This window comes from Thermobia domestica, chromosome 5, assembly GCF_964235325.1.
Source record: "Thermobia domestica chromosome 5, izTheDome1.hap1.1, whole genome shotgun sequence".
NCBI lineage: Eukaryota > Metazoa > Arthropoda > Insecta > Zygentoma > Lepismatidae > Thermobia > Thermobia domestica.
In genome coordinates, this window is record NC_137458.1 from 241,082,150 (window position 1) to 241,109,977 (window position 27,828).

A 27,828-nucleotide genomic window follows, 5' to 3' on the forward strand; every position below is an offset into this window, starting at 1 on the left:
CAGTCCAACTTTTCAGTATATTATCACCACACAACATCCTAAGAAAGAAATTATTGGTCAGCTTCGAATAAGTAAATAAATTATTAACTATATTTTAATTTAATACATTATAACATTTCCCTAAAAGGAATCATTAATTGTGATTGTATTTTTATCAGTTGTCCATTGACAAATTCATTTCCTACACTTTCACTTTTCAGCATTTATCTAATTGTATTTTAATTTTCCAAGGTCTTATTTGCTGTAATAGTTCTTTCACATTTCTTGTGGGACATTATTTCCGTGTATCGGAATAGAGTTTGACCTTGACCTGTCCATTAGGTAGTTTCTATTATTTTTAACTTCCTCAGAACAGACAGATTTCTTTTTCTTGAAACAAAATATCTGTCTGTATAGTTATCCTAGTGAAATCTTAATTTTCAAAAAATTGTAATGAATAGGAAATATTCGATAACAATATAGGCATTATAGAACGAAATAGGCAAAAAATAATTTTTGCTTAAATTGACGCGAAGACCCTACAAATAAACCTCAGCACCTTTTATTTTTATCATATCTCTAACATTAAAAAATTTAGCATATTGCCTAACAGCGTTTCTGTATTTCCCACACTACGCAAAAAACACGTTAAATATACACTGACCAGCCAAAATATTATGACCATTACCTAATATCTGTTATGTCCAACTTTGGCTCGCAGGAGAGGTACATGAAACTAATGAAACCTTGGTGAGTGATGAAGCATGGCGTATACCACATCTGCACATAAAAGTCATTTAATTCCTGTAAATTCCGCAGAGAAGATCGATACGCTCAGATCTGATATTCAATTACAGTACATTGCAAAGCTGCTCATCGGGTTAAGATCGGGTGAATTTGGGGGCATTGCAGCAATTGAAATTTACCATTATGTTTCTCGAATGACTGAAGTACAACGTACGTCTTGTGACAAGGAGAGTTGTTCTATGAAATATACCATTCCTAGCTGGAAATGTGGCCGACATGAATGGGTACATCATCATCAATGACCTACCGATAGCTAGGGACCTTCACGGTGCTCTCCACACGCACTACCGGATGCATGAATGACCGACCATCTGTGGGTTTCCTAAATCATAATGAAGCCATGAACAGTTTGTCTGAACCTACCCTGCACGGCTCGAGTAGCTGTTCCCCTGGAAAAGAATGGATTCTGACCTGGCCATCGATGTGATGAAGGCAGTATCGTGATTCATCGAATCGTGCAATGTTGTTTCATCGCCCTGCAGTGCAATGACGACGGGCATTATTCATTCCAATCATTATTGATGATGTCGTACAGTAACATTAGTACACCTGTGTGATGTCGGCTCCGAAGCCCCATATTTACAGTGTACGGTAAACTGTGTGCTTAGACACGCTCGTGCTTTGTTCACTGTTCAAGTCTGATATTAATTGTGCCACAGTTTGCACCCTATCTTGTTGTATCAACCTCGACTATCTGCGACGACCAACATCTTTACTGAGAGTTGGCCGCCCCATGTATTGGTTTGGTCCTGTTTTATCATCTTTTTTGCATCTTTGGAAGATACTAACCACGGCAGCTTGCGAACACACGGAAAGATGCTCATTCCCAGCCGTCTGGCCATCACAATCTGGCTCCTATAAAACTCTGATATATCGTTGACCATCCCCAATCTACGCACAATCACCATACTGACTGATCGAGAGGAACCCCTGTCACTGTCTGGCGAACGATTTTACTGTGTCTCGTGCCTCTTACATCGGCCCAACGTCTTCGTTGGGAAACTAGCTAGTGGTCATAGCGTTTCGGCTGGTGTATGAACGTATCTAAGCTGTGTTCTTTTAAATTTCGTAGATGATAATTTCGGAAACTTTTTCTTATTGTTGCCATCACTTAAGAAAAATGAAATGAAATTTTTGAGTCTTACGTCCCACCCTTTAGCCAGTTAGGCTAAAGGAGATGGTGATCATGAGTAATGAATGAAATGGTGGAATGAAGAAAGTGGGAGGAAACGGGAGAACCCCGAGGAAGCCCACGCACGCGGTGTTTTTCATTTAAGAAAAATGAGTTATAAATTTGAAGTAGTAGTGCAAAAAGTATAAATAAATAAAGTGCTCTTTAACTGTAAAATACGTAAGTTTTTATCCTTATTTGCGTAGTAATCATGGGTCTTATGATTTTTAATATACTTCGTCACTTCAAATTTGCTTTTCTTTAGTCATTTTTTTTATCAGTTTCGTCAGATAATGAAATTGAGTAATTAAATTTGTAAAACCGTTAAGTAACTATTTGTGATAAAATAGCTACTTCTTGAGATAAAATAGTTATTAGTGTAAAAGTTTCGTAATACCAATTTTAGGTTTATCAACGCATTCATTTCAGGAAAACCATATTATAATTGATACGGTATTCTATATCCTATTGTCACATATAGAAAGAAATGTAGTTAGATCGTATTTTTACGTACCTGAAATCCAGCTCTCAATTCAGACAAGGGTAACTTAAATAAAAGATGGAATAAAATTATAGAAAAAATATTAACATACAATTTAAATAATAACTATGTTTTTTTTTTAAAAAAAATCACAGTTTTACAAGTTTAGTCATTCATTTTTTTCTTAAGCTGGCAATATAATGAAAATTTCTATAGGAAGACGAATCTGGAGTGCCGAAAAATATTGAAGTCGGAAGAATTAATATTGTTACACAAATAAGAAGAAATCGTATTCTCAGCTGTTCATTAATCCTTTTTATATATATAAAAATGGATGTGTATATATTCCTCCATATTCTTGAATCCCTGGAGCATTTTTAACTAACAAGTAACACTTCACATCGTTGCTGCCGGTCTGACGCTAAACTATACATTTTCGGAAAGCACTAGTCCTAAATAGGATAACTACACAGTGCGACGGTCAGACGTTGCCGCGTTCAGGACTTATGGAGCGTCAAACATTAACATGGGGTTTATGAGAGTAACCATAGCAGTCGTATTATTTCATGCTAATTCGTCTTGCATTTGAACTCTGTGCTAACATTTGTGTTGTAGCAGTCGTATTATTTCATGCTAATTCGTCTTGCATTTGTACTCTGTGCTAACATTTGTGTTGTTTTTGTGTTTTTTAGGTATGCGTTGTAAGATGGATCCGAAAGTGGTCGTTTGGGCTCTGGTGGCCGAGATCGGGACAAATGAGCGCAATCCAAATTTGGAAGAGCAAAGGATGGTGGCACACATCAAGTCTCTTTTGACCAGCGGGATGGAAGTCGTTGAAGAGATTCGTACGCTCGGCTTCGGTGACAGTGATGGTGACCAGGGGGACGGAGACATGGATTTTGGAGACGAGGAAGACCAAGAGCAGGAGGATGCAGAGATGCCTTCGTCATCGCAGCAGTCTCATACGTCTTCCGCATCTGGCTCATCAGCGTCAGAATACCTGCCCTCTCCTGTGAAGAAGCCGAAGTTCCAGGATCAGCCTCCAGAAGACTCCAAAATGACACCAGAGCAGTGGCGCGAGTACAAGGCAAAAGCCTATGCCTACTGGACGGTAAATCCAAAAACAGGTAGGCCTTGGAACACAAAGACCGGTCGTGCTACCCACTCGACTCTGCAGAATCAGTTCAGGTATATTCGGAACATTGGCGTGCTACGTCACTTTGGGGCAACACAAGGCAAAGATGACAAGAAGACGCTGATGGCAGAGATCAATGAGGCAGTTCGGGGCATGTTCGCGGAGAAACAGCACACTGCTATCATTCACGATCGAACGTTGCGAATTTGGGCTAGGCAAACAGCTAATGAACTGGACCCTAACAAGAGTCTCAAGTTCAAGGCATCACCGTCGTGGGTGTACAGATTCAAGAAGCGCAACAACATCGTGGACCGTGCAATCACCCACAGGGTCGGCAGGACCTGGCAACTGAAAGAGTTGGACTTGCAGCAGCAGGCTGATGCTTTCGTATTAGCGACTCGCGAGCTCATTGCAAGCGAAAGCATCCCACCAACGCAGGTTGCCAATGCAGATCAGAGTAGCTTCAAGAAGTTGTTGCAGAGTACTCGCACTCTCCGTACCAAAGGAACAACAGTCGTGCGAGCGGTTGTGGGATCCATGAGCGCAACAACCCACAGCTACATGATCATGCCCGTGATCACCATGGCCGGAGAGATTCTGCGGCCGATGTATGTACTGGTGTCGGAACCAAGTGGAAAGTTTCCGGGAAACAAGCCTGCAGATCCACCGAACATCAAATCATTTGCTGGCAAAACGTCCAACATGAACAGGGACGACCTTAAGGACTTCTACGAGCAAGTGTTCTGGCCAAGCATGCCTGATGATCGGAAGAAGATCGTTTTGCTATTGGACTCGTGGACTCTGAACAAGGACGACAATCTATCGAACGCACTGAAGCCTGCCGACGTTGCGTTGCACAAGAGACTGATTCCTGGTGGTTGCACTGGAAAGATTCAGCCTTTAGATGTGCATTTCTTCCGTCAGTACAAGTCCTTTGTACGCTTTGTGACCGACACACTGGCCATGGACAGTGTCATGGATATCTGGCATCGCGATCGATTCCTGGCACTACAGTCGTTTTCACTCTACCAGTTCAGCGCACCCCGATTCAAGAACCTGATCCGGTACGCTTTCCACAAGGCTGGCTATCTGGACGAGGAGCCGGGAATGTGGATCTCTCCGCACGAGTACTGCTTTGACTCCCTCGACGAAGGTGACGTGTGCTTCACGTGCGGCGAACTACCGTTCGTCAAGTGTGCACACTGTGAGCGCACTCTTTGCATCTCTCATGCTCTGTTCGACGATTTGCACATTGATTGTACCCTTTAACTTACGCAAACAAGTGCTCAATCAGACAACGTCGATTCAAACGTCACAAACCTTGTGTTCTTCTTCGTTTCCTGTAACTCTCATAAACCCCATGTTAATGTTTGACGCTCCATAAGTCCTGAACGCGGCAACGTCTGACCGTCGCACTGTGTAGTTATCCTATTTAGGACTAGTGCTTTCCGAAAATGTATAGTTTAGCGTCAGACCGGCAGCAACGATGTGAAGTGTTACTTGTAAGCTTGTAAAAGTACTACTTACAGTCTGGAAAAGAGTATTGTCGACGTAGGATCCCCTTGCACTCCTGGGGGAAGGGAAAGGAACAGGGGATACATAAAATTGATCGAAAACAACCGTTATTAGTGTTAAATCCATAGTTTTCGAGGACCATGAACTGATTGGCAACAGTTTCGGTGCCCTTTAAGTCGAAGTTCAGCTCCAGTGAGACCTCCCTTACACACTTGTAGGAAGGGGATACGTATAAGAATGATCTTAAACGGCAGATATTAGTGTTGAATCCGTAGTTTTCGGAATCGTGACACTTCCGATTTCGTTTAAATCCAAATTCAGCCCCGTTAGTACTTCTTGGAGTGGGGGAAATGCGACAAAAATAATTAAAAATGAACAATATTAGTGTCAAATCCATAGTTTTCGGTGTCACCAAGTTGATTGGTGACAGTTTTAGTGCCCTTTAAGTTCAAGATTAGCTTCCAGTTAGGGTATGATTCTGTAGCACTTCTAGGGGAAGGAGAGGGGAAGACATAAAAATGATCGAAAACGACAAATATCAGTGTCAAATCCATAGTTTTCGAGGTCGCTTAAATAAAAAGTGACACTACTGATGCCATTTCAGTTCAAGTTTAATCCCCATTACCACACAAAGGGGGTGAAATGCTGACATCTAAAAATATCGAGAACGTCCGATATAAGTATTAAATCATTACAGTTTTCAGCATCGCTAAGTTGATTAGTGGCAGATCTGATGTCGTTTAAGTCCGAGTTCATCTCCCCTCCTAGGGGGAGTGGAATTGACAGACATAAAAATGATTTTAAAAAAAAACATATTAATGTCGAATCCTTAGTTTTCGAGGTCTCTAAATTGATTGGTATCAGTTCCGATGACCTTTAAGTTCAAATTCAGCCTCCAATATGGGTAACATCCCCTAATACGCCTAGAGAGTGTGGAAGGGGGTAAAATATAAAATGATAGAAAACGACCGATATTAGTATAGAGTCCATAGTTTTTGGAGTTGCTGAGATCAATAGCGACACTTCCGATCGTTGCGTGCTGGGCGTAGTCTATTCGGTCGCTGACCATCTAATAATAAAAATTCGGTTTGAAATATTTTGATGGTGTAGGCAATAGTGGTTCGACTATTCCAACCGTAAGTTGCTCTAAGTGCACGAAAAACTTGCTTCACAGAGCGCTGATTTTTGTAATACAGTACCACAATTTGGAGACGCGGTTCCAGTGTAAGTCTTCCCATGATGAAATGGCATTCAATACTAAGTCACACTGCAATGACAGGGTGAGACGATTCACGTATAACCTTCAAAAAAATCCCTATAGAAAAAAAAATACCTCACGATGAAGTAGTTATATATCTTAATCTTATCTTAACTATATATAAAACTACATGAGTCTAGGACATAAATTATTGAGCAATTCCTGTAGGGCTACAATTATTAAATTTGGCATGATTGTAACTTTCCGGAACTAACCGACAGGAAAATTACCAAAAGTGAATATTTTTAATTTTTAGGAAGTCTAAAGGGGAGATGAAGAAATCCCCCCATGTTATTTAAATGGGCATCTTTTTGGAGCTATAATCTCATATTTTTGGCACTTGGAATTGGAATAAAAACTTGAAATGCGGTATGCTTATACGTTTTAGTTAGCGTTACCTAAGTGAATCATCAGAAATAAAAATTTCCAACTGTAGAGTGGTTTTATGGGGAACTGGAAAAACTTTCCCATGTTATTTATGGGACATCTACACACCAAAATGTTTAGGCACTTTCGGCAGGATTAGAATGATGAAATTTCGCATGATTGTAGCCTTCCGGGACTATTTACAGGAAAATTGCCAACAGTAAATATTTTTAGTTTTTAAGGGTCTAAGGGGGGCATGAAGAAATTCCCATGTATTTAAATGGGCGATTTCTTGGGATACAAAATTTTATCTTTTAGATAGTTGAAATAGGAAAAGGAACTTGAAATGCCGTAGAATTCTGGTTTTAAGAGATGCGAGCCTGTAGGCCGAGGAAAGGCGTGGTTGTGGGGGCGAAGTCCCCAGCTAGGCAAAATATGAAGAGCAAATGCACGAAATTCACTGTTGATGCAAAGGCTGGATGCAGAAAAGATGCGAGGCCGTAGGCCGAGCAAATGTGGGGGTCTGGGGGCGGAGCCCCCAGCTAGCCAAAGGCTAGTATATATATATATATATATATATATATATATATAAGTAAGTCATGAGTGTTCTGAACGGATATGAGATTGGACTCCTTGAACCCTCTTGATGAAATCGCGTACTTCACTGACTATTATATTTATATTATTTTAATAAAAATGAAACAAGTGTGTCGTAATGTCGCAAACAGACAGTAAAGTGTGTCGTCAGGCAATAAAAAAAGGTTAGAAATCACTGCTGCAAAGCAAAGGCGCCGATCCTGGGGAGCCTGGCCCCCTGTATTTTTATGAATATGTATTTTATGTGTATTTCTTCTTGTTATATGTATTTTTTATGAATGGGCCCCCACAAAGTTACAGAGAAATAGGCGCCCTTGCTGCAAAGTATAAACACTTCGTTTACTCATCCATTCTTACAATGTTTATCATCATGTTTGTGTTCTGATAATTGTAACAATCATCATATATCGTAACAGTGAAAGACATCACAATGAAATACATGGATTTAAGGAGGAAACAACATTGATTTTACTCGTTCTTCATGTTAATGAACAATATTTCGACTGCCAGAGTGGTAGATACTAAGAATGACCATACATCCAAATTAGTCACGATTGTTCCATTCTAGCACTAAGAACACAAATTATTTTTCTGATTAATGAGCAAATTTCGGCACAGAGTTTTTTTTTTACTATAAAAATATCATAATTAAATGTTATTGTACTATAGGTATGCGTTTATTATATAATATTGCTTTATGTTTTCAGTTACACAATAAACTGTTTCGTTTTACATTTTATTTTGTTGTTCTGTATTACTGTGAAATTATTCATTTATTCCAAAATAAGCTTCAGCTACATTTTTTTTTTTTGTGTATTTCCCTAACAAAAGAAATTATGGTTACCCTAGCAACACCTCACATATTAATTATGTAATATTTCAAAAATGACATTTGTGATATAATTCTTTCCAGGTTAGATATTTAGATAAAAAGTAAATGGAAAGCTCCGAAAGATTCCAAGTTGTAAATTAATCAATGTAGCCTACGGACCTTTTACGATGTGGCGTATTCTAAACACCCCAACTCAGTACTAAACAGTTAATATTCTAATTGCTTATTGGTTAAATATGAGGGGGGGAAATAGTTTAACGTCCCATGACCTGTAATCTAAGGGAGACGGATGATTGAGGCGAGTCATGATGAAAGAATTGGTGGAATGAAAATGTGGGATGAAATTGAAAAACCTCAGAAGACTCACTGTGGCTACCACAAACTTATTTGTCAGATGATCGAACCAGGAACCCCTCGTACCAGAAGTAAGCGTTTTACGGAACAACAACAAAAAAAAAAAAGAGATTTAAAATGACAATGACAATAACAAAATCTAATATAATGCAATTGGAAAATGATTGTTAATCAATTCCTATTTTAACCTCTTCAAAAATGTAGTCATTTGCAATAATACTTTCGATAGGCAAATGATCGTTGTAAATATAATAAAATTATATGAATATGTCCCAACTCTTTCGTAGATTTGATTACACAACGTAATCATCCAAATAACTTATTATGTTATGAACAGGATTTGGTCTAGTACAAATTAATAAAGTTTTTAAGTTAATTCAGAATCACACAATGTTTATAAGTATCGTTGATAGATTTAGCATGAAATATATGTACACTCATGTCCAAAATTATTGTCGCATGTCTATAAATATGTTGTTGTAGGAACATAATGTATTCGCCTCGATTTCTTATAATGTTAGTATGTGTATAATCGGCAAAGACATGTATGTGGCAAATTTCATGTCAAAAGACCAGTAAATAAGAATAAAACGAAAATAAAACTTTCTTGTCCATTTAGCAACATTTTGGTTTACTCATTCTAATTTTCGTATTTATAATTCTTTTCCTATGAAATTTACCACAAACATACATTTCCCGATTATACACATAATATCAGCATTAAAAGTGCCCTGTAAAATAATTATCAAATTATATTCTTACAAGAAGACAGTTAAAAATACGCGACAATAATTTTGGACATGAGTGTACATTCGTTTTAGGTAAGAAATTCATGTTAATTACATACCCATTTCACCTGTGTTGTTTTCGAATTTAGAATTATTCTTAAATGATACTTTCAGATTATATTTCTCTGCGTCTTATTTTGTAGGATAATTATACTTTTCTTACTATTAAAAGATAGATGTTTGCTTTAAATTGAATAAAAGTAATTTTGTTTCTATAGAATTTAAATCATTGTTACAATTGTTCTTATTTTGTACCGACTATCGATACCGATAAACTTAATGACGGATAAACAATCAGCTTTAAAAAAAGAAAGAAAAAAAAAGAAAACGATATTATGATAGATTTAAAACTATCTTGAGTTTTACAGTAAATTTAATTATTAAAGAATATGTTTGGAAGAATTTTCTCATTCCCCAGTTAAAAGTTTTTAGTTTGACGAAATCAATGTATGCTTTTTCTTGGAAATTCAGAGGTAAACACGAGAAAGATACAGGGGCGGATCCAGGGGAGGGGCGATTGCCCCCCCCCAGAAGAAGAAATTTTGTTATATATATAAAACCCATCCCAAAGTTTGGAGCCCTTAAAAGTAGCAGTATGACAACCCACCGTCCCCTCCAGAAGTCGGTCCTGGATCCGCCCCTGGAAAGATAAACACACATTATGAAGATTCCGACGATTTAACATGAGAAGTTAAAAATAGCGTTTTTTGATTGACTAATTAGTATTTCTTAGCTGAAGAACTAATTAGTAGTTCTTCATTAGCAGCAACGTTATATAAGGTGAAGCGTACAATTTTAAATGGGATATGCTTTCCATGCTCTCTCATCGGAAATTGAACTCGGAACCTCGCCTAACAAAGCGCACGTACTAACCACTAAACCGTAAATGAGGACATGTTATAGATAGTGTTGGTTGTAAAATCATATAAAGGTAACCAAGAAAGTTCCGTTGCTTTTTCACCCACCACCTTTGAACATAGATATGTCACCTAAAATGGGTTTTCTGCTTCAGTGCTCGCTCACACTATAAAAATTCTGACATACACTTTGCACTCTATACAAAAAATCGATTAACTCAGTTTTCCTCCTTTAATATACGCAAATCGGAATTGCTAGAATAGCCTTTTGGATTTTATTCAATTAGAGCAGTCTTTCCCAATTGGTGGTCCGCGGAGCCCTCGGGGTCCTTGGAATAAATTTAGAGAGCCCGTGGCATTATTTATATCTAATAGTTTATAAAAGATACAAAAATTGTCACGGAACCCCTGTATATGATACCTGGAAGATCAAAAATGGTCCCCATCAGCATAGATGATCTTATTCCAATGTTCTGGAAGGCCATGGATTCCATCGCGGTAAAATTTGGTGGACTGTGAAGCGAAGAAGGTGTCAAGTACATTTGCACCTCTGTTAGGCATATCTTCCGCCCCGCTGCAGAAGCGTTTGACCCCAGTTTGAACTCGTACAGCATACACGCCCTTTTGACGCTCTGTGGAGGTTCCATATCCACTCTGTCCTTACGCAAGTTCACAGTGTAATTGAACTGCCACAAGCAGGTTGGTGAATATACCCATACCAACAACTGACCTTTGCATTCAACTCACGGTGTGAGGACCAATTAAACACAGACCTCCACAAAAAAAAAAAAGTGACAGAACTTTCTTGGTTACCTTTATATAATGATCGCATATATAGTAAGAGAACATATTTCATTAAATTAATCCAAACTATAAAACATTATCAAGATCTAAACTCTAGACTCAAAGAATAGAACTGCGTCTATCACCCACAGGAGAACTATTAAAACTAATCAAGTAGTAACACCTTCTGTTGGAGAAAGCTGTTTCCGTAAGTCATTCTTGAAATCGTGCTGGGTTTGCAATTTATTCAGTTCTCGAAATTTTGATTTCGACTTAATTTGTTTATTTAGTTTTGAGTTTCATTTCCGATTTTTGTGTCGAAGCTAAAGCATACGATGGCAAATGAGTGATGGAAGAACAACACACCCATGAACTGAGCGGAACCTGCAACTAGCAAGTCTTGTAATCGCTTTAGACTGTGACAGTCATCTGGCGGTATAATTTATTTAAAAAGTTTGTATCAGATTGATTCAATATTGTATGGTCATGAAACATAAGCATGCATGCAAATTTAAAGAGACCCGTTTCCGATTTTTAGTTGTAGTTGATGTGGTTCAGATTTCAAGTTAAACTGTATCTGAGTCCATATAGCCTCGGTCGTGAGAGAAAGGGTTTAAACTACGAACCAGCAAAATCTTTCTGTAACTTACGAGTAGATTCGTAAATTACAGAATAAACTCTTTATTTCAGTGGTTCCAAATTACTTCAAAGTCGCGGACCTCTATTTTATTTTTAAAGCAAGGCACGGAGCCAACAACTTTAAATTCTGGTGTCTGCTTAGTAGTAGTATTAGAAAGACACTTAGTAATATTAACAACAGTTAATTACAAACCTTTATTTATAAGTATAAACATTCAGTATCATATACAGGGGTTCCGTGTCATTTTTTGTATCTTTTATAAAGTATTAGATGTAAATAATGCCTCGGGCCCTCTAAATTTGTTCCAAGGACCCCGAGGGCTCCGCGGACCACCAATTGGGAAAGACTGTTCTAATTGAATAAAATCCAATAGGCTATTCTTGCAATTCCGATTTGCGTATATTAAAGGAGGAAAACTGAGTTAATCGATTTTGTGTATACCTAGGTAGAGTGCAAAGTGTATGTCACGAATTTTTATAGTGTGAGCGAGCACTGAAGCAGAAAACCCATTTGTCAGTTTACCATGAAGGACATTACCGAAAAGCCGTTGACTCCTGAGGGCCAGTGCTCTGCGTGATTCAGCAATTAGGCTTCTGTTGCCACTATGTAGCTTTCACACCAACTTACTCTTGTTATTACGTTCATGAAGGAATAATTGGAAGTCCTCCGCCGTAATAAATTACATGAAGACAAAAGAAATAGTGGAAGAGAAGTTGATGGACTTTTGTTTCCATTACTGTAAAATGGATTTAGAAAAGCTCTGGCAATCAAATTCAGCAAAATTATAGACTTTACGTAGGTTAAGAGTTTACGAAGTCGTATTCAAAGAAACAGGTCAAAGATAACCTTTCGGTTTATTAAAAGTCCTACGCACACTGTCCAAGGCAATGACAGAATATTTTAGTTAACAGCGTATACCGGTACTCCAAAGAAAGTGCTTACATTTATTGCTTGGTTGGTTCTGAGACTAGTGACACGTATGCTAAGCTACCTGAACCATGTAATCTTACCGGGAATCGAATCCAGAATCATGTGCACAGAAATCATTATTATATTACTTGACTGTTCAGTAGCAAGATTTATTAACCCAGCAAGATTTATTAGAATCTTTGCCACCCAAACCAAATTAAGATCTGCCCCACCTCACCCACATTCTATGGATTCGGGTATAAGAAATGATAGATTAACTTAAGTTTCAAAAGATTATTTTTAACATAAACCTCACTTCAAGTACTTTTTCATTTTGAATAAAACAATTTTATTTCGAATTATTTTCATTTTACTTTTTATATTAATTTACCTTAGATTGAAATATTTTAGATTTTTGTTTTAGAAATAAAAACATGCAAACAGCGTAATCATTATTTTAATCGAATACTAGCAGATTTAATTGTATCAAAAAGTGCAGAAAAGAATTTTTTAGACAATTTAAAAGTGAAAATTTTGAAATGAAATTTCCGTTTTAACGTTCCACGATTATGCCCTTTGGGCTAAAGAAGACGGTCCGTTACAGTGTAATTGCAATAGTTACGAAGAACATTTATTCACTTCTGTTTTTCAGCTGACTTCAAAAAGGGGAGGAAGCTTTCCATTGACTGGATCCTTAGCCAACTGGATCCAGCTTCTACTTTGTATTCCTATTTCTGCAAGATCCATCTTAATATTGTTCTCCCCTACGCCTAGGTCTCCCTAATGGTTGTTTTCCGATTGGATTCTGAAAGCGTTCATACTTTCTTCCATCCTGGCTACATCACCCACCTCAGCCTCCTAGACTTGATGACCCTAGCAATGTTTGGTAAACCGTATAAATTATGTAGTTCCTCGTTATGTAGTTTCCACCATTCCGCATTCCCGTTTCTCTTGGGTTCGAATATTCGTCTCAGGATCTTGTTCTCAAATACTTTCAGTCTACGTTCTTTCCTCAGAGTAAGCGACCATTTTTCGCAACCATACAGAACAGGCATGATTGTCGTTTTATATACGGTATTTTAAGCTTCAAATTCCTGGACAGGACCCACGCCGACAAAAGATTTTGAACTGATTAATAACATGAATTCCCTGCTTTTTCATATATATTATATATGTTCACCCATAACTTCAACGTAGTTGCACCGACTTTAATGATTTATTTATTTGTTTATTTTTGTTTGAAAGAGCATATTTTTCTGGTGGTCTCATATAAATTTACTCAGGATGTAATGATAGTCTTCGGAGATAGACCATAAAACTATTCAACGGGTACAGCATGAAAACCGTAAATAAACGACTTTAGTTTAAGTATACAGTTTGTTCACGCATAATTTCGACATAGGTGCACCGATTGTGTTTATTTAGCTCTTTCTTTGAAAGTATTATTTGCGGTTGTTTCATATAAAATTCATTAGGATCTCGTGATAATCTTCCAAGCTAGATCATGACACTCTTCAACTGTGACATTGCTAATAAAGTAATTAACCGACTTCATTGTGTGCATGTTCAACATAAGATGTATCAATTTTGATTATTCGTTTTTAGTTTTTTAGTTCAACCTTTCTCGTAGGTTTCACATAAATTTTATCAGAATCTGATGACAGTCTTTGGAATTAAACCACGAAAGTCCTCAACGGCTGATAGTGCTAATACCGTATTTCCTACACTTAGTTTAGGTATCTAACTAAACTACTGGGGTATGGAAAAAGTGGAAAATTGAATAAACTTAAAAGAAAAATACCCACTTGAATAATGCGCTAAAAAGCAGAAAAAATAATACAGTTGGATCTCGATAACTCGAACTTTTTATATTCCCTTGAACTCCCCATAACACTCAATGTCAACATAATCTTTGTACGTCGAATGTTTAAAAACTACAGCCTTGATAAGTCGATATACATCATCGAACAAGCTTAACGTAGTACACCTACATAGCTTTAAAGATTATGATTTTTTGGGATGAATATTTGTCAATGAAAAAGAGGTTTAATAACCTTGTAAACATAACTGTACAGGGTGACCGGAATTGGACTGACGGTTTTTAAAAGTGTATAGTTTTAATATGGTCATACAGGAAAAAAAACATTCATTTTAAAGGAGAACTCAAAAAGTTTATTTGGTCTTACTTACAAGTCATTCTAACTCAGTGTAACTCCACGTGAGCTCCATTTGTAACTCTTACAATATCTAGCCTGAACTCAATCTCTTTCCACGTATTCTGTAACATCTGAGGTGTTACTGAAGCAATCGCATTCCTAATACGGTTCTTCAGTTCATCAAGGTTACGCACCTTTTCACTAGAATACACAAGGTCTTTCACATACCTCCACAGGTAGAAGTCCAGGAGGGTAACATCAGGAGAGCGTGGCGGCCACCTAATTGGCCCATCACGTCCTATCCAACGGCCAGGAAATTCAGTATCAAGGTACTCCCTCACTTGTAGGCTCCAATGTAGCGGGCACCATGCAATTGAGGTTGCAAATGTTGTAACTGGAGAACAGCAAAGTGTTGAAGCATGTTTAAGAACACATTTCCTGTTGTGGTTTACTCTATGAAAAAGAAGGGGCCTATAACTTTATTATGTGTTAAAGCACACCAAACATTCAATTTTTGACTGTCTCTAGAATGAGGATTCTCAGATTCCCATATCCTAATATTGTGTCTGTTAACACGGCCAGACAAGTGAAAAGTTGCCTCATCAGAGAAAAAACGTTCAATAGGAAATTATGGTCCTGTCCAGAATTTCAGTAGCAAATGCTGCTCTCTGTGGCTTATTGTTGGGCTTAATTTCTTGCAACAATTGCATCTTATACGCGCTCAAACGTAATCGTTTGTGTACCACATCGTGCACTGTTGACTTTGGAATTGCCAATTGCCTGCTCGTTGCGCGAATTGGCTTCCTCGGGCTTCGTGAGAAACACTCTCTTATTGCTTCCACATTTTCTTCTGACACACGCGATTTACCACCGCTGCGTTGTTTCACCACACTCCCCATTGATAAAAATTGATCCTTCCACGCCTGGATACTGTTGCGTGATGGAGGATTCTTGTGGTAAACACGTCGAAAATTTCGTTGAACTTGAACAATACTTTTTGTCTCTGCAAACTACTATACGCATTGCACCTTTTCGACTGCCGACGCCATTTCTGTTTATCGGTGATACTAACGCCGTCACCGGTAGTTGTTCAAGTATGAAAATTTGCTGAACAAAACTTTTTGAGTTTTCCTTTAATATGAATGTTTTTTTTTTTTTTTTCCTTCTGTATCTCTGATCATATTAAAACTATACACTTTTAAAAACCGTCAGTCCCATTCCGGATACCCTGTATATCATAAGAATTATCAATGAAAATCAACTCGTCCGTTTCACAGTCAGCTGATCCTATCGAAACAATTGACGAAATTAAATTGGGAGTATGCTTCAAGAGAAACGTTTGTTAAATTTTCTATAATGCAAATTAAAACTTGAGCACACTCAGTATAAATGAGCAATCAGTTTGATGGAGTTTTGTCAGAATTTCAGAATATGACCGACCGGAAGCGAGTTCCGTTACAAGAAAGGAGCATCCATTGTTTTGATGTCGTTGTAAATGTATTATAGCGGGAATTTCTTTTAGACCATGCTCCAAGTGACACAATGAATGAACTACAGCAACAGGGAGAAATAACAACAGTTTCTACTTAACATTTCTTTACTTCACAATGACAAAAGTACAAAACCCAAGTACAAAATAAGATCTCCTTTAACTCTTGGAACTTCAGGTTCGGGTCAAACTGACCTAGATATTTATGTACTGTACTGGCTTATTATTTTAACAAAAGAAACACTGACCAAAGTTTAAAATAAAGTGTGTTTTAAGCTTTGGTCAGTGTTTCTTTTGTTAAAATAATCAATCCAAAGCCATGGACAGCCTTATGACTTATATAATTAAATTGTACACACTGCATAAGTGATAATATTTTGTGTTTGTTTTCGACGTAATCTGCTAAAGTATTTGATCTGATTGGAAAATTCGTTCACCGTTTAAGGATGAATTCCGTCTGAATGGTTATATTCTACTTACGCATATCTTTTGACTCAATAGAATTGACCAATTACGTTAAAGAATGGAACAAAATATGGGCGAAACTTATTATCGTAACGTACGTTAGTATTATTATTTATTTTCACTCGTTGAAAATAAAGGTATGAAATTTGGTATAAAATCTTCTTGATACACACAATACTACGAATATAGATTTACTTGCACGAATTCCATATCGAAGGCGGACAGGTAGGCGGGATGGGCATATTTAGTAACTACGAAAATGGAATGTGGGAACTTTCCGATATACAATAAATGAATATCTTCATTTGCACGAATTTTATAAATTTCACACCGAAAAATATGTTGATATAAAAGCTTGCGAGCATTTGGAAGCTGATTCAATATGGTGGAAATACGAAGGATTTTTTTTTTACCATTGGACATAAAATTATATATTCGGTGGATTTTTTTACACAGCCTATGAATATTTTAATCATTTTAAAATTTTAAATTAAATAACGAAGTGGAAGTTAAAAAAAATGAAATGAAATGTTTCAGTTTTACGTCCCACTATTTTGCCAGCTAGGCTAAAGAAGGCGATGATGATGAGAATGGATGAAACAGTGGAATGAAAAAGTGAAAGGAAACGGGAGAATACCAAGAAAACCCATGCACACAGTGTTTATGCAACACAAAACACTTGGCGCGAGCTGGGATCGAACCAAGGATTTCAAGCAACAGAAGTGAACGCTGTACCACTGAACTACCGCGGCCCCTAGAAGTGGAAGTTAAATTCGAAAAAAAAAAGTAGGTTATATGGAGAACGTTTCATTAATGCCGTGTGTGTTGAAGCAAATAGATGATGATGGAAAAACTGATGGATTGAACAGAGCAGATACGAGAAAACGGGAGAGTCCTGAAAATCCTCCTGGAAACAATGTTGTCCAATATATCATAGGAATCGAGCAAGGATCTTTTCGGACCAAAAGTAAGCACTGTACCAACTCAAGCCTATCCTATATATAATTTATCACAGTATGTGTGAGAACGAATGAACTACAACTTTAATTTTCTTTTGAAACTTCAACGAAAGAAATGGGAGCACGGTAGCTCAGTAGTAGAGCGCTCACCTTCAGTGTGATAGGTCCCTGGTTTGCATACCAGATGAGTTTGTGGTGAACAACATTGTTTTTGGATTTTGTAGAGGCTCTTTCTACTCTCCCCACATATTCATTCCATAATTTTTCTTAGTCATTCACTTTCATTAATCATTTGTCTCCTTTACCCTACAGAGCATAAACGTGGGACGCAAAACTAGAAATTTCATTTCATTTAAAAATAAATGCAGGAGAACTCTCCCGCTTTTGCACTTAATCAAACAAAAATATAAAAAAGAAGTTACATAATCATAGAATTTTTTTTTTAATTCCATCAATTTTCCTCTTTTATTGTACATGGAGAAAAGGTAATATTTTTTTCGCTTCAAAAACAATCCAACGTATTTTTACTACACTGTTCTTGAAGTATATTAAAATTTATTTATATATTTCTTGTTGAACGAATATTATACATAAAAGTCGCATTAAAGCAGAAGACGACGAATTCATAAAAGGAATCATTAATTATTCTTCAGTCTTGTTCAAAGCACAATTAGTAAAATAAAAACATTTTAAGATTTCACCACAATCAACAGCACCATCAAGAAGATTGTAAAAGCTGCCACTCCTAGAACACACATCATTTTCCGACTTCTTTTCTGATGTTTCTCTGCTTTCTGCAGCTGCTGAAGTCCTTCTTGTACCTGCACTTGGACTTGTTCTATGTTGTAGTCTATTCGATCTAATACAGTTCCCGGTATTAGCCATGACTTCCAACAATGTATATTTATCCAAACTGGATTCAAAACATTCTTCATGAACATAGTCAAAGTGGTTGTCAGCCTCCTCGGATATGTCTCCTTCCGTCTTATTGTGTGTTATAGAAGAAAAATCTCGTCCAGTTCTTTACCAGGAGGTAATGTGCCTAAGATCGATGACACATTCCCACGCTGGATGGCGATGCTGATACGTTGGAAAAGGAATGCAGTAGCTCGGGGGTCACCAGTTTTGATTGCTATTCGATGACCAACTTCATTAATTAAATTAAATCCTTCGTGACCCCAAGACCCACTGGTTTCTATTGCTACTGTTACAAACCAATATTTGTCCAATAGGTTTGAGTATTTTAGTCTTTTGTCTGATTCTCTGTGAGCGGCGACGAGACCTGCCTGAATTGAAGAATGGGGTAAGTTGGAAGGAGCAAACGTATCGGAACATGTGAAATCCCAGACTAGTGCTTTTCCATTTTTCCACGGTACCAAGGTCATGCCATCAGGCCTTTTACCATCAGAGCGGCAACAACCATTTGGTTCTTTTATTGAAGGAACTCCCGCTGAAACGAGGGCTCTACAAATAATGTCGTTTACAATATGATGTCGAGATTGTCTTCCCGCACTTTTTTTACATGAAAGGCCATGTAATCCTTTATTATCGACATATGCGTTGCAAGCAGGACAAAAGTGAGGCTCACAAATATTAGCACCTAAGCGCAGAGCTGTAGCAATACGAAAGCTCTCATTAGAAAGGTGTAGCCCGAGTGTGTGAGAAGGTAGGGCTTGAAGCCATGCTCCGTTTTTGGAGGAAGAGACAGCTAACAGCCTGGCTTTGTCATCTGGGTTATTAGTTGATGATAGGAGTGAAGATAAACGAAGCTTGACTATAGGTTCATCCCAAACAGACTGAACATGTCTTTTGTCGATAGGTGGGGGATCCATTCCAACCAGACTAGTCCATTTATCGGTGCATTCTTGTACATCTCGAATCGAGTCTAAGTCAACTTCCTGTTGAAGAAGAGATCCAATTAGTTCTCGTGAGCCATAGAATGATGCGAGGAAAGAAGGTATGGCGATATCCATGGCTCGACGAATCCCAAGGCCTCCATTCTCAACTGGTAAGGAAGCTTGTAACCATGAACTGTCTTTCAAAGAACAGTTTAGAATGGATTCCAGTCCTGTTCTAAGAGTGTGGTCGAATTTGTCAAGTAATTTATCATCCTGCCAAGAAGGGGAGCAACGGAGGAAATACAGTAATCTTGGAAGTGAGAGTGAAGCTCGTAGTAAATAATAGGCGGAGTGTGCAGAAAGCTTTGATAATTGAGAAAAAAAGAATTCTAATTTTGATATCTTGAATTGAAGTATATTATGTGTTGCAAATATGCAAAACCATACCACACTGCAATGCGAACATTCTTGTTTCGTTGAAAAATCCGACTTAAAAGATACGATAGCAACGCAAGAAAAACGTAATTAATTTGGGGTAGCATACTTTGTTGCAAACCTTGTAGACATACTGGAATGTTCGTCTTGTGCTGTAGATAATATATACACGGTTATAAGATAGACAATGATTCCCATTAGTTTGCAGATGAAGAGAACAACACATAATGAGTCCTTCTTTACTTTGCACTGCAAAGAAAAGTAAATGTTTCTGTTTTTTTTTTTTTTTTTTTTTTAAGTTCTCATTAAATGCTCATCTGTGATATGTATTTATCTAAATAGTCTCAGTCATTTCTTCTGTGTTAAAGAAAAGATAAATACGATGAGTCTCGTATTTCGCGTTGGAATTTCCAATTTGATAATTTTTATTCCGCTGAACGGTTTTTAGTCTTCGTTTAAAGTGTACTTTTTCGTTGAGCGAATTTTTGTCGATGTTCCTTCAATTCTATACGACAAGTGGTGACATGACCAAATTTGTTGGTAACGCAGCATAAATCTTAAGTTAATTATTAGCTGTATTATGTTCTCAAGATTCTATTGTTTATGAAAGGACTTGATATCAGTAACTTCCTACATAAAACTTTTTTTTTTTTTTTTTTGAGGTGGTGTTCACAAGTGAGAAGTATCTCAAGAATTTGACGTCATGGTATCATCTGACATATTTTAACTGTAAACATCATATCCACAAGAAGTGTTGACTTTTTGTTTTATAGTCAGTTCCAAAACTCAATTACCGCAGGTTTTAGTTGTATAATATGAATGAATTCGAAAGAAAAAAGTCTCAAAAGGAAACACACACACACACACACACATATATATATATATATATATATATATATATATATATATATATATATATATATATATATATATATATATATATATATATATATATATATATATATATATATCCCCGCCGTTCGAAGAGGGCCCACTTTAAGACAAAATTTTCTTACTCCATACACGATACGAGCATGAAATTATAAATGAAGCATCAAACAGGTTCACTATATTACATAAACAAAACAGCACACAAAACGTAAATAAAACAAAAATGAGTCGTGGGCCCAATTCGGTAAAGAAAAGTGACTATTATTAGGGGCCCTAGAAATAATATTTATGCGTTTGGCTTTGCGATCTGTCAATATTGTCCCCTTAATTAATTTGCCATGTATGGAACGGGCCCAGGGGCGTGCGGGTGGGCCATAAAGAGTAAGAGAAAGATGGAAAGAAGGGGCCTATTTTCTAATTTTGTGGGAGGGTCCAAAACAACTTTTTCTAGGGGGCCCAAATATTAATACTTGGCCCTCGTCGTGTTTAGCGTCGTCTCTTTTATATTTATATACAAAGAGAAATACTTTTAAATGCATACAATACATTACTTCAGGCAAAGGCGAACTAGTTAAGTGGTGAGCAGGCGACGTGGCGCTAGAAGAGCGCTATCTGGAGAATGAAGATTCAAACTAAATGCAATTCTGGTTGCATATGTAGTGGGGCTGCATCTCATGACCGCGTTAATTGGAATTTTATTATCAAATTATAAAACAATAGTCGATAATTGAGATGTTTCTGCAATTACAAATATGCATGGTCGGTACGCATAATTAAGGATTCGATTTGGTATGGATTTGAGATTTTTGGAAGGAGATTCATCGTAAGGAAGTAGTTGAAGGAAGATTTAAGTATTGGTGTGTAGAACAAGAAAACCAGAAAGAATTGATGTTAAGAGTGAATGGTCCTCCCTGCCGTGTGTAGAAGATTGTAATATTTTGACCTGAAGATAAAGAGGCGTAGGTTTAATTGAATACAAAAAAAAAAAAAGTTAGATTTATTTTCATCTATGAATAAGAATAAATACTTTTCAAAGAGAGCCAGCTAGTCATTTTTTTTTTTAACAAGACTGTTCTGTACGCACTCCATACAGCCAGCCTTGGGCTGTAGTGATACAATGTATTTATTTTTAAGAAGTAAGAAAATAAGCTTTAATTTGCTTTCAGTATAGACTGACCACACATCACTTTATTTTCAGTACTTTATTTTGAAGCCGGAAGCATTTCCCAGCTTCAATTATTTTGAAGACGAGTGTGACGAGGAAACATCAAAGAGCTCTCTGTATTATATCGTGATTGCCTTTTTTTAAAAAAAGGTACAAAGAAAGAAAAAAAAGGAAAATCAGCAAAGAAAGGAAAACTAGAGTGTATTACACACACAACAGTTATATAACTGTTACTTCTAAGTGAATGAAGTGTATTATTATCGCCTGAAAGAACTTTAGTATTATTTACCATATATATATGACGCATTTCACTTACTTCCGACTTCCGACTTGATGCATGACGGAGCGTGTCAATCTTTAGATTATGATCTCACATGTTATTCTGCATAAATTTGTATGTGTATGTGTGTGTGGTAATCTTCTGCATCAAGGAAGACTTTAACGTATATGCTGATTCACTAACTACTGTAGAAAATTCGTCTGAATGTTTTTTTAAATAGTATTTTTCCTTCTCTCTGAATCGGTTAAGTTCAAGGAAAGTTATCAGCCTACTGCATTTTATGATGGTCAACAGTTTATTCCTCAAGCAAATTATTATAATCTGCAGAATCTAAAAGCACAATGAGTAGTTTGGGAAACCAACCTTAGCCAATTAGATAAAAACTAGCATGTAAGTTGAATTTTAACTTGGACTTATATATAGGCCTACACTTGTGATTGGTTTTCAAGATTAATTATAATTGAGTTGAAATTGAAGTGAACCTACAGCAGTTGTGAAACCTGTCATAATCTAACTTACATTACATTGGGATGAGATTAATAAAAGCTCACTATGAACAGTGGCGAACAATTGTCCACAAATCTCGCATCTGAGGGACTTATCAAGTGCCTGAAGAAATGAATTTTGAGGTGTCTTTTGATCAAAAATATATTATGGATTATAAGAGAAATCTGTAAGTTAGACTCAAACATCGAAGAACTTAAGATTTCGTCGGTGAAATAATAGCAAGCTCCAAACTAGATGAAGTTTCCTCTAACCAGCGGGAATTAGTTCTAAGAAAAGATTAACCGAAACTTTGGAAATGTGGTTATGAGTTATCTTATCCTCAGTTAATTGACATCGTGATTGAGACAGTTGATCGATCTCGACTTGATTACTCATATAAGAAAATACGTATATAATTCTTTTGTTTCACTTTGAATAAAATCTAATTTATCTAACTACTAATTTCTAATTTATTCAAAATATATGTTAAAAAATATAAGCTTCTCAATATATCTATTAAAATGCTACAATAGCAATTAAAAGTGCTTTTTTTTTCACAGACTTTCGTTCCCATCCAGAGATGGGCGGGCCGTAGAAGGTTATGCCTTCTCTTGGCCGGAGGTTTGGAAGAGTGGAGATAAAAGTTAAGTTAGTTAAAAACAGGATGTACTTTAATGTGCTTCTTACGCCAGGTGAGTAAGAAAATATAGCCTTTGTGAGCATTGGAGAATGGTGTTATCTGATTATGGAGGCTAGAAATCTAAGTCGGATAGATATATGGGTGGCGCTGATATATAAGTCGAGCAGGATTGTAATGAGCACTAGCAGTTTCTCGTTCGTAGATTGCTAAAAGATGGTCCACGGGTGGGTAAGCTCTACGTGGTCGTGTGGGAGTTTGGTCCAGTAATTCGGCTATGATTGGATGATTGGCTGTTATGTGACTCATAATATAGCGTGTGCGAAGGCGGTAGATGTGCGCTAAGAGGAGAATAATAGAAGTATGGCTATAAACAACGGCTGTGGGTGTTCTGGCTGGTATGGAATACGCTATGCGAATGGCTCGGCGTTCAAGAACTTGGAGGCGGTCATAATAGTGTTTATTTGCTGAGAGCCAAGCAAGATGTCCGTATGTAAGAGCGGGACGGACGAAGACCTTATAGGTGTGTAACAGTAGTGTGGAGTTTAGGCCCCATGTAGTTCCTTTGAGGCGACTCAGCAAATAAAGACGCCGGCGTATGTTGTTCTCCAGATGTTGTAAATGTAGTCTCCAAGTAAGATGACTGTCAAAATGAACGCCGAGATATTTAAGGCTGCTATGTAAAGGTATGGGTGCGCCCATGACAGTGATATGTAAGCGGTCGGGATTTCGTGTTGGACAGTAATTGTTTTTGTTCGGCCCGAAGAGCGTCATTTGTGTTTTTAGTGGATTGATTTTTAGTTTCCAACGGAGGCACCATGCTAGTAAAGTATCAATTGCGGATTGGAGCTGAATAGAGATGCGGTCGACAGATGATCCCAGAGCGAGGTAGGCTGTATCGTCCGCGTATTGGAAGGCGTGAACAGGTGGTGCTGGTAGGGGCATGTCTGCAACATAGAGAATATACAGAAGAGGGGATAGCACTGACCCTTGGGGTACCCCTGCCTTTAATGTAAATTCTGCAGATCGTGCACCATTGATTGAGATGAAGGCACGCCGGTTTAATAGAAAGTTCGCTATGAGGCGGACGCATGCAATAGGCAGGAGTTGTTTCAATTTATAGAGTAAGCCTTCATGCCAGACTGTGTCAAAGGCACGCTCTATGTCAAAAGAGATCAAGACCGATGGGAGGCTTTTGTTGAAGTGATTAACTATAAGTGATGAGAGTTTAAGAAGTTGGTCGGATGTGGCGTAAAAGGGACGGAAGCCGGCTTGAGTGTGTGGGAGAATATTACGTTGTTGTAAATAGATATGCAGCCGTTTAACGAGGATTCTTTCAAATGTTTTACTGAAAGCGGAGGTCAAGCTGATGGGTCGGTATGATGTGATTTGAGTGGAATCTTTCCCCGGTTTCAGAAACACTATGATGTTGGCCAGTTTCCACGTAGAGGGAAAAAAGCCAGTGTTGAGTATTGCGGTATAGAACAGGGCAAGTAAGGTATGGAAGAGCAGTGGTGCCTGCGATAGCTGTCTATAACTAATTTTGTCAACACCCGGGGAGGTGTTACGTCTATTGAAAAGTGCAGAGTGGATGTCGTCGGTTGTGATAGGTGCGAGAAGGCCTGTGTGGACTATTGGCTGCGGTGGAAAGACCGGCTGGAAAAACTGTTGCTGTGGGTCACCTGCTTCGGCGATATGCTGATGCGTGGGATGGCTAAAGATAGGATCAGTATGTGGTGTGAAAACGGTCTGGAAGTAGTTGGCGAAGGCCTGTGCTTTGTCTTTGTCAGATGGTGGAGCTGTATCATGTACTAGAATAGGATAGTGAGTGCTATTATTTTGGAGGGTCAGACGTTTGAACTGGGTCCAAAACCTGGTCGGATTATGTTCATTTCGCAGCTGGTCACAAGAGTTACGCCACATTAGTCGTTTCTTAGCTGTTATGTATGATTTTACCATCCGTTGGAATTGCTGATGCAATTGGAGAAAATGTGGGTCGTTGGTTCTATGGTATTCCACTAGATATTGACGGGAGCGTGCCAGAAGAGTTAGTGCTCTGGGTGGAAGAGGAGGCCGTGATGGATGAGCCGGTTGTTTTGGGACCGCACGGTCAGTACCGCACTGTATAGCATTGGTCAGTGCGTCTGAGAGCAAAGTTATGGAATCCGCATTGTTGATGTCGGTAGGTGTGCCTTCTAGAGTATTAGTGATATAGGTTTTATATTTCCGCCAGTCTGCCCGATGGAAATTGTAGGTGAGACGTGAAGATATGGGTGCGGTGTCTCGCCCAGGGTGGGTGACCGTAAGTAGGACTGGGAGATTGTCACTGCCTATGGTCCCCAAGACTTCAATAGTAGAAGATGATACTAAGTTATTAGAGATGAGGACAACGTAGTACCACTAACTGGGCGGGTAGGCTGTGGGAGCGGCATAAAAGAGGCTTTTGTGGTAAGAAAAAAGTCCTGAAAGCGTTGGTTTTGTTCTACGGTACGTGAAGCGTAGTTCAGATCTGCCAGGAGTACATAGCTCTTGAAATGCATGTCTAGATAGGTAATAAAACGATACGGTGGCGGCTGGGTGGAGCGTACATATATAGTGGCGGCCGTGATGATTTTAGCAGGAAAATATAAGGTGGCGATGACGCTCTCGGGTAGGCACCAGCGGGTGTTGGTATATTATGTCTATAAGGTAATGACGATCGCACAGCTACAGCGGCGCCACCCCGTGCGACGTTTTGATGTAGATCAGAGCGTAGTAGATGAAAATGTGGGAAATAGTAAGGTTCTGAAGATTTTAGGAAAGTTTCATTCAGTAATATGGAATCCACGTGATACGCTGTAGCTGTAGTTTCAAGAAGTGTGCGATTCATAGGTAATGAACGGAAGTTTGAATAAAGAATGCGAATTGTTGACCCTCCCATCGGTCTTCTATTCATGTTCAGTTGCCGGGTCGCAGTGAAAATGGAAGTATGTAGACAAGCCTGAATAAGTTGCAGCCATGTGAATGCGGAAAATATCTATAGCAGCCTTGGTGGCATGGTTGAGGATGGCTTCCCGCTGGTATGGAAAAGTATTCTGCAAAACAAGGGTGATGAATTGGAGAATATTCTCAACTGTTGGAAGTTTGAGTACCGGTCGACACTTGAGTTGCAGGGTGGAGCCTGAGAGGAACGACCGTTTCTGGTTTTTCGGGAAGAGGTGGCGGTTTAAAAGTGCCCGAGTTCCAAACTATAACTTTAGCTTTCAAATCTTTCATTTACGGTTATGTGTGATTTCACGTTTAACAGAGACAAACAGTTTAAGTATTTGTAATTTAAATAGTCTAAATTAGTTAACTATATCTTTTTCATAAAGTTTATGATGTGAAATTAGTGTTCAAAACCTTTGTATTTTAATAAGCCTTCTTCAAAATGAATGCAAATGAACTATGCTGCCATCTTTGGCGTTCTTTTAAACTATATGTTTCTGGAAATTTATATGTTTGTGGCCAACCCTTTCGACAATGAGATCTCGGAAACTACAGGCTCTAGAAAGATGACGTTTTCACTGATCGATTGCAAATTGCGCGTAGATTGTCCAGTTCTAATTGAATATTTAAAAAAGACATGGGCACTATTTCTTTATTACATTTTTAGGGTACACTGGAAGCGTTGAAATTAAAAAAAAAAAAAAAACTAAAGCATCATATCCTACGCATTTTACATTCCAACACCACATTGTTGTATATTGGGGCTGTATATGTCTCAGGCGTATGTTTCATGGCAAAATAATGAAAAAGGAAGGATAAGCATTTCTCGAGTCTTTATTTTTTGAGTGTTCTGCGCAATTAACACCATATATAACTGACATTATAATTAATTGTATATGTGATGTATTTGCTTATTACATACTGAATGCAAGAAAAAAGAAAACACTGGTCATACATCAATTAGAAACTCCAACCGGAAGTAGGCTCAAATCTTGCAAACGGTGCGAGATATTGAGAAAAAATAATCGAAAAAATCTCCCCTTTATGATACCCCTTGCCGATTTTTTATCAAGACGTCTTTCACTTGCGTCTGTAAAACGCATTTGAAGTAACGAAAATTGTTATTAATTAATACTCACACATATTACCGTTAGTAAAAGCTTCCCCTTAAAAATAGGAATTTTAAAATGAAAAATTATAAAAAAAAAAACTAAATAAACCATTTTATATCGATATCACAATTCTCATTTACTCATCAGACTAACTGTGGGATTTTATGAGGCGTCAGTAATTTGAAAACTAGTCAATTATGCTCCTTCCTGTTATTTACTGTCAGTTTTTGACTTTCTGAGTTTTAATGATGCAGAAAATGGTTGCTGTTGCTTGCTGGTTATAACCTTTTACTGTTCAAAGTGGATATTCAACAGAAAAATATATATAGTCAAAAGAAAAGTGTCTAACAAAAAGTCAGAAGATACTGAAGAAATAAAAAAAAAAACGAGAAAAATAAGAACTCAATTCATACAAAAATTTGCGATAACAATATCCAAATGTGTGAAGAATAAATAGTACAGGTATTAACGGAAAC

At 37.7% G+C, this 27,828-nt stretch overlaps 1 protein-coding gene across 2 annotated transcripts in view; it reads right to left on the bottom strand.

The window, feature by feature from the left end:
• The window catches only part of LOC145686493 (uncharacterized), a 166,547-nt gene that overhangs the window by 10,910 nt on the left and 127,809 nt on the right, over window positions 1–27,828 (bottom strand). The gene's annotated exons all lie outside the window — the stretch shown is intronic.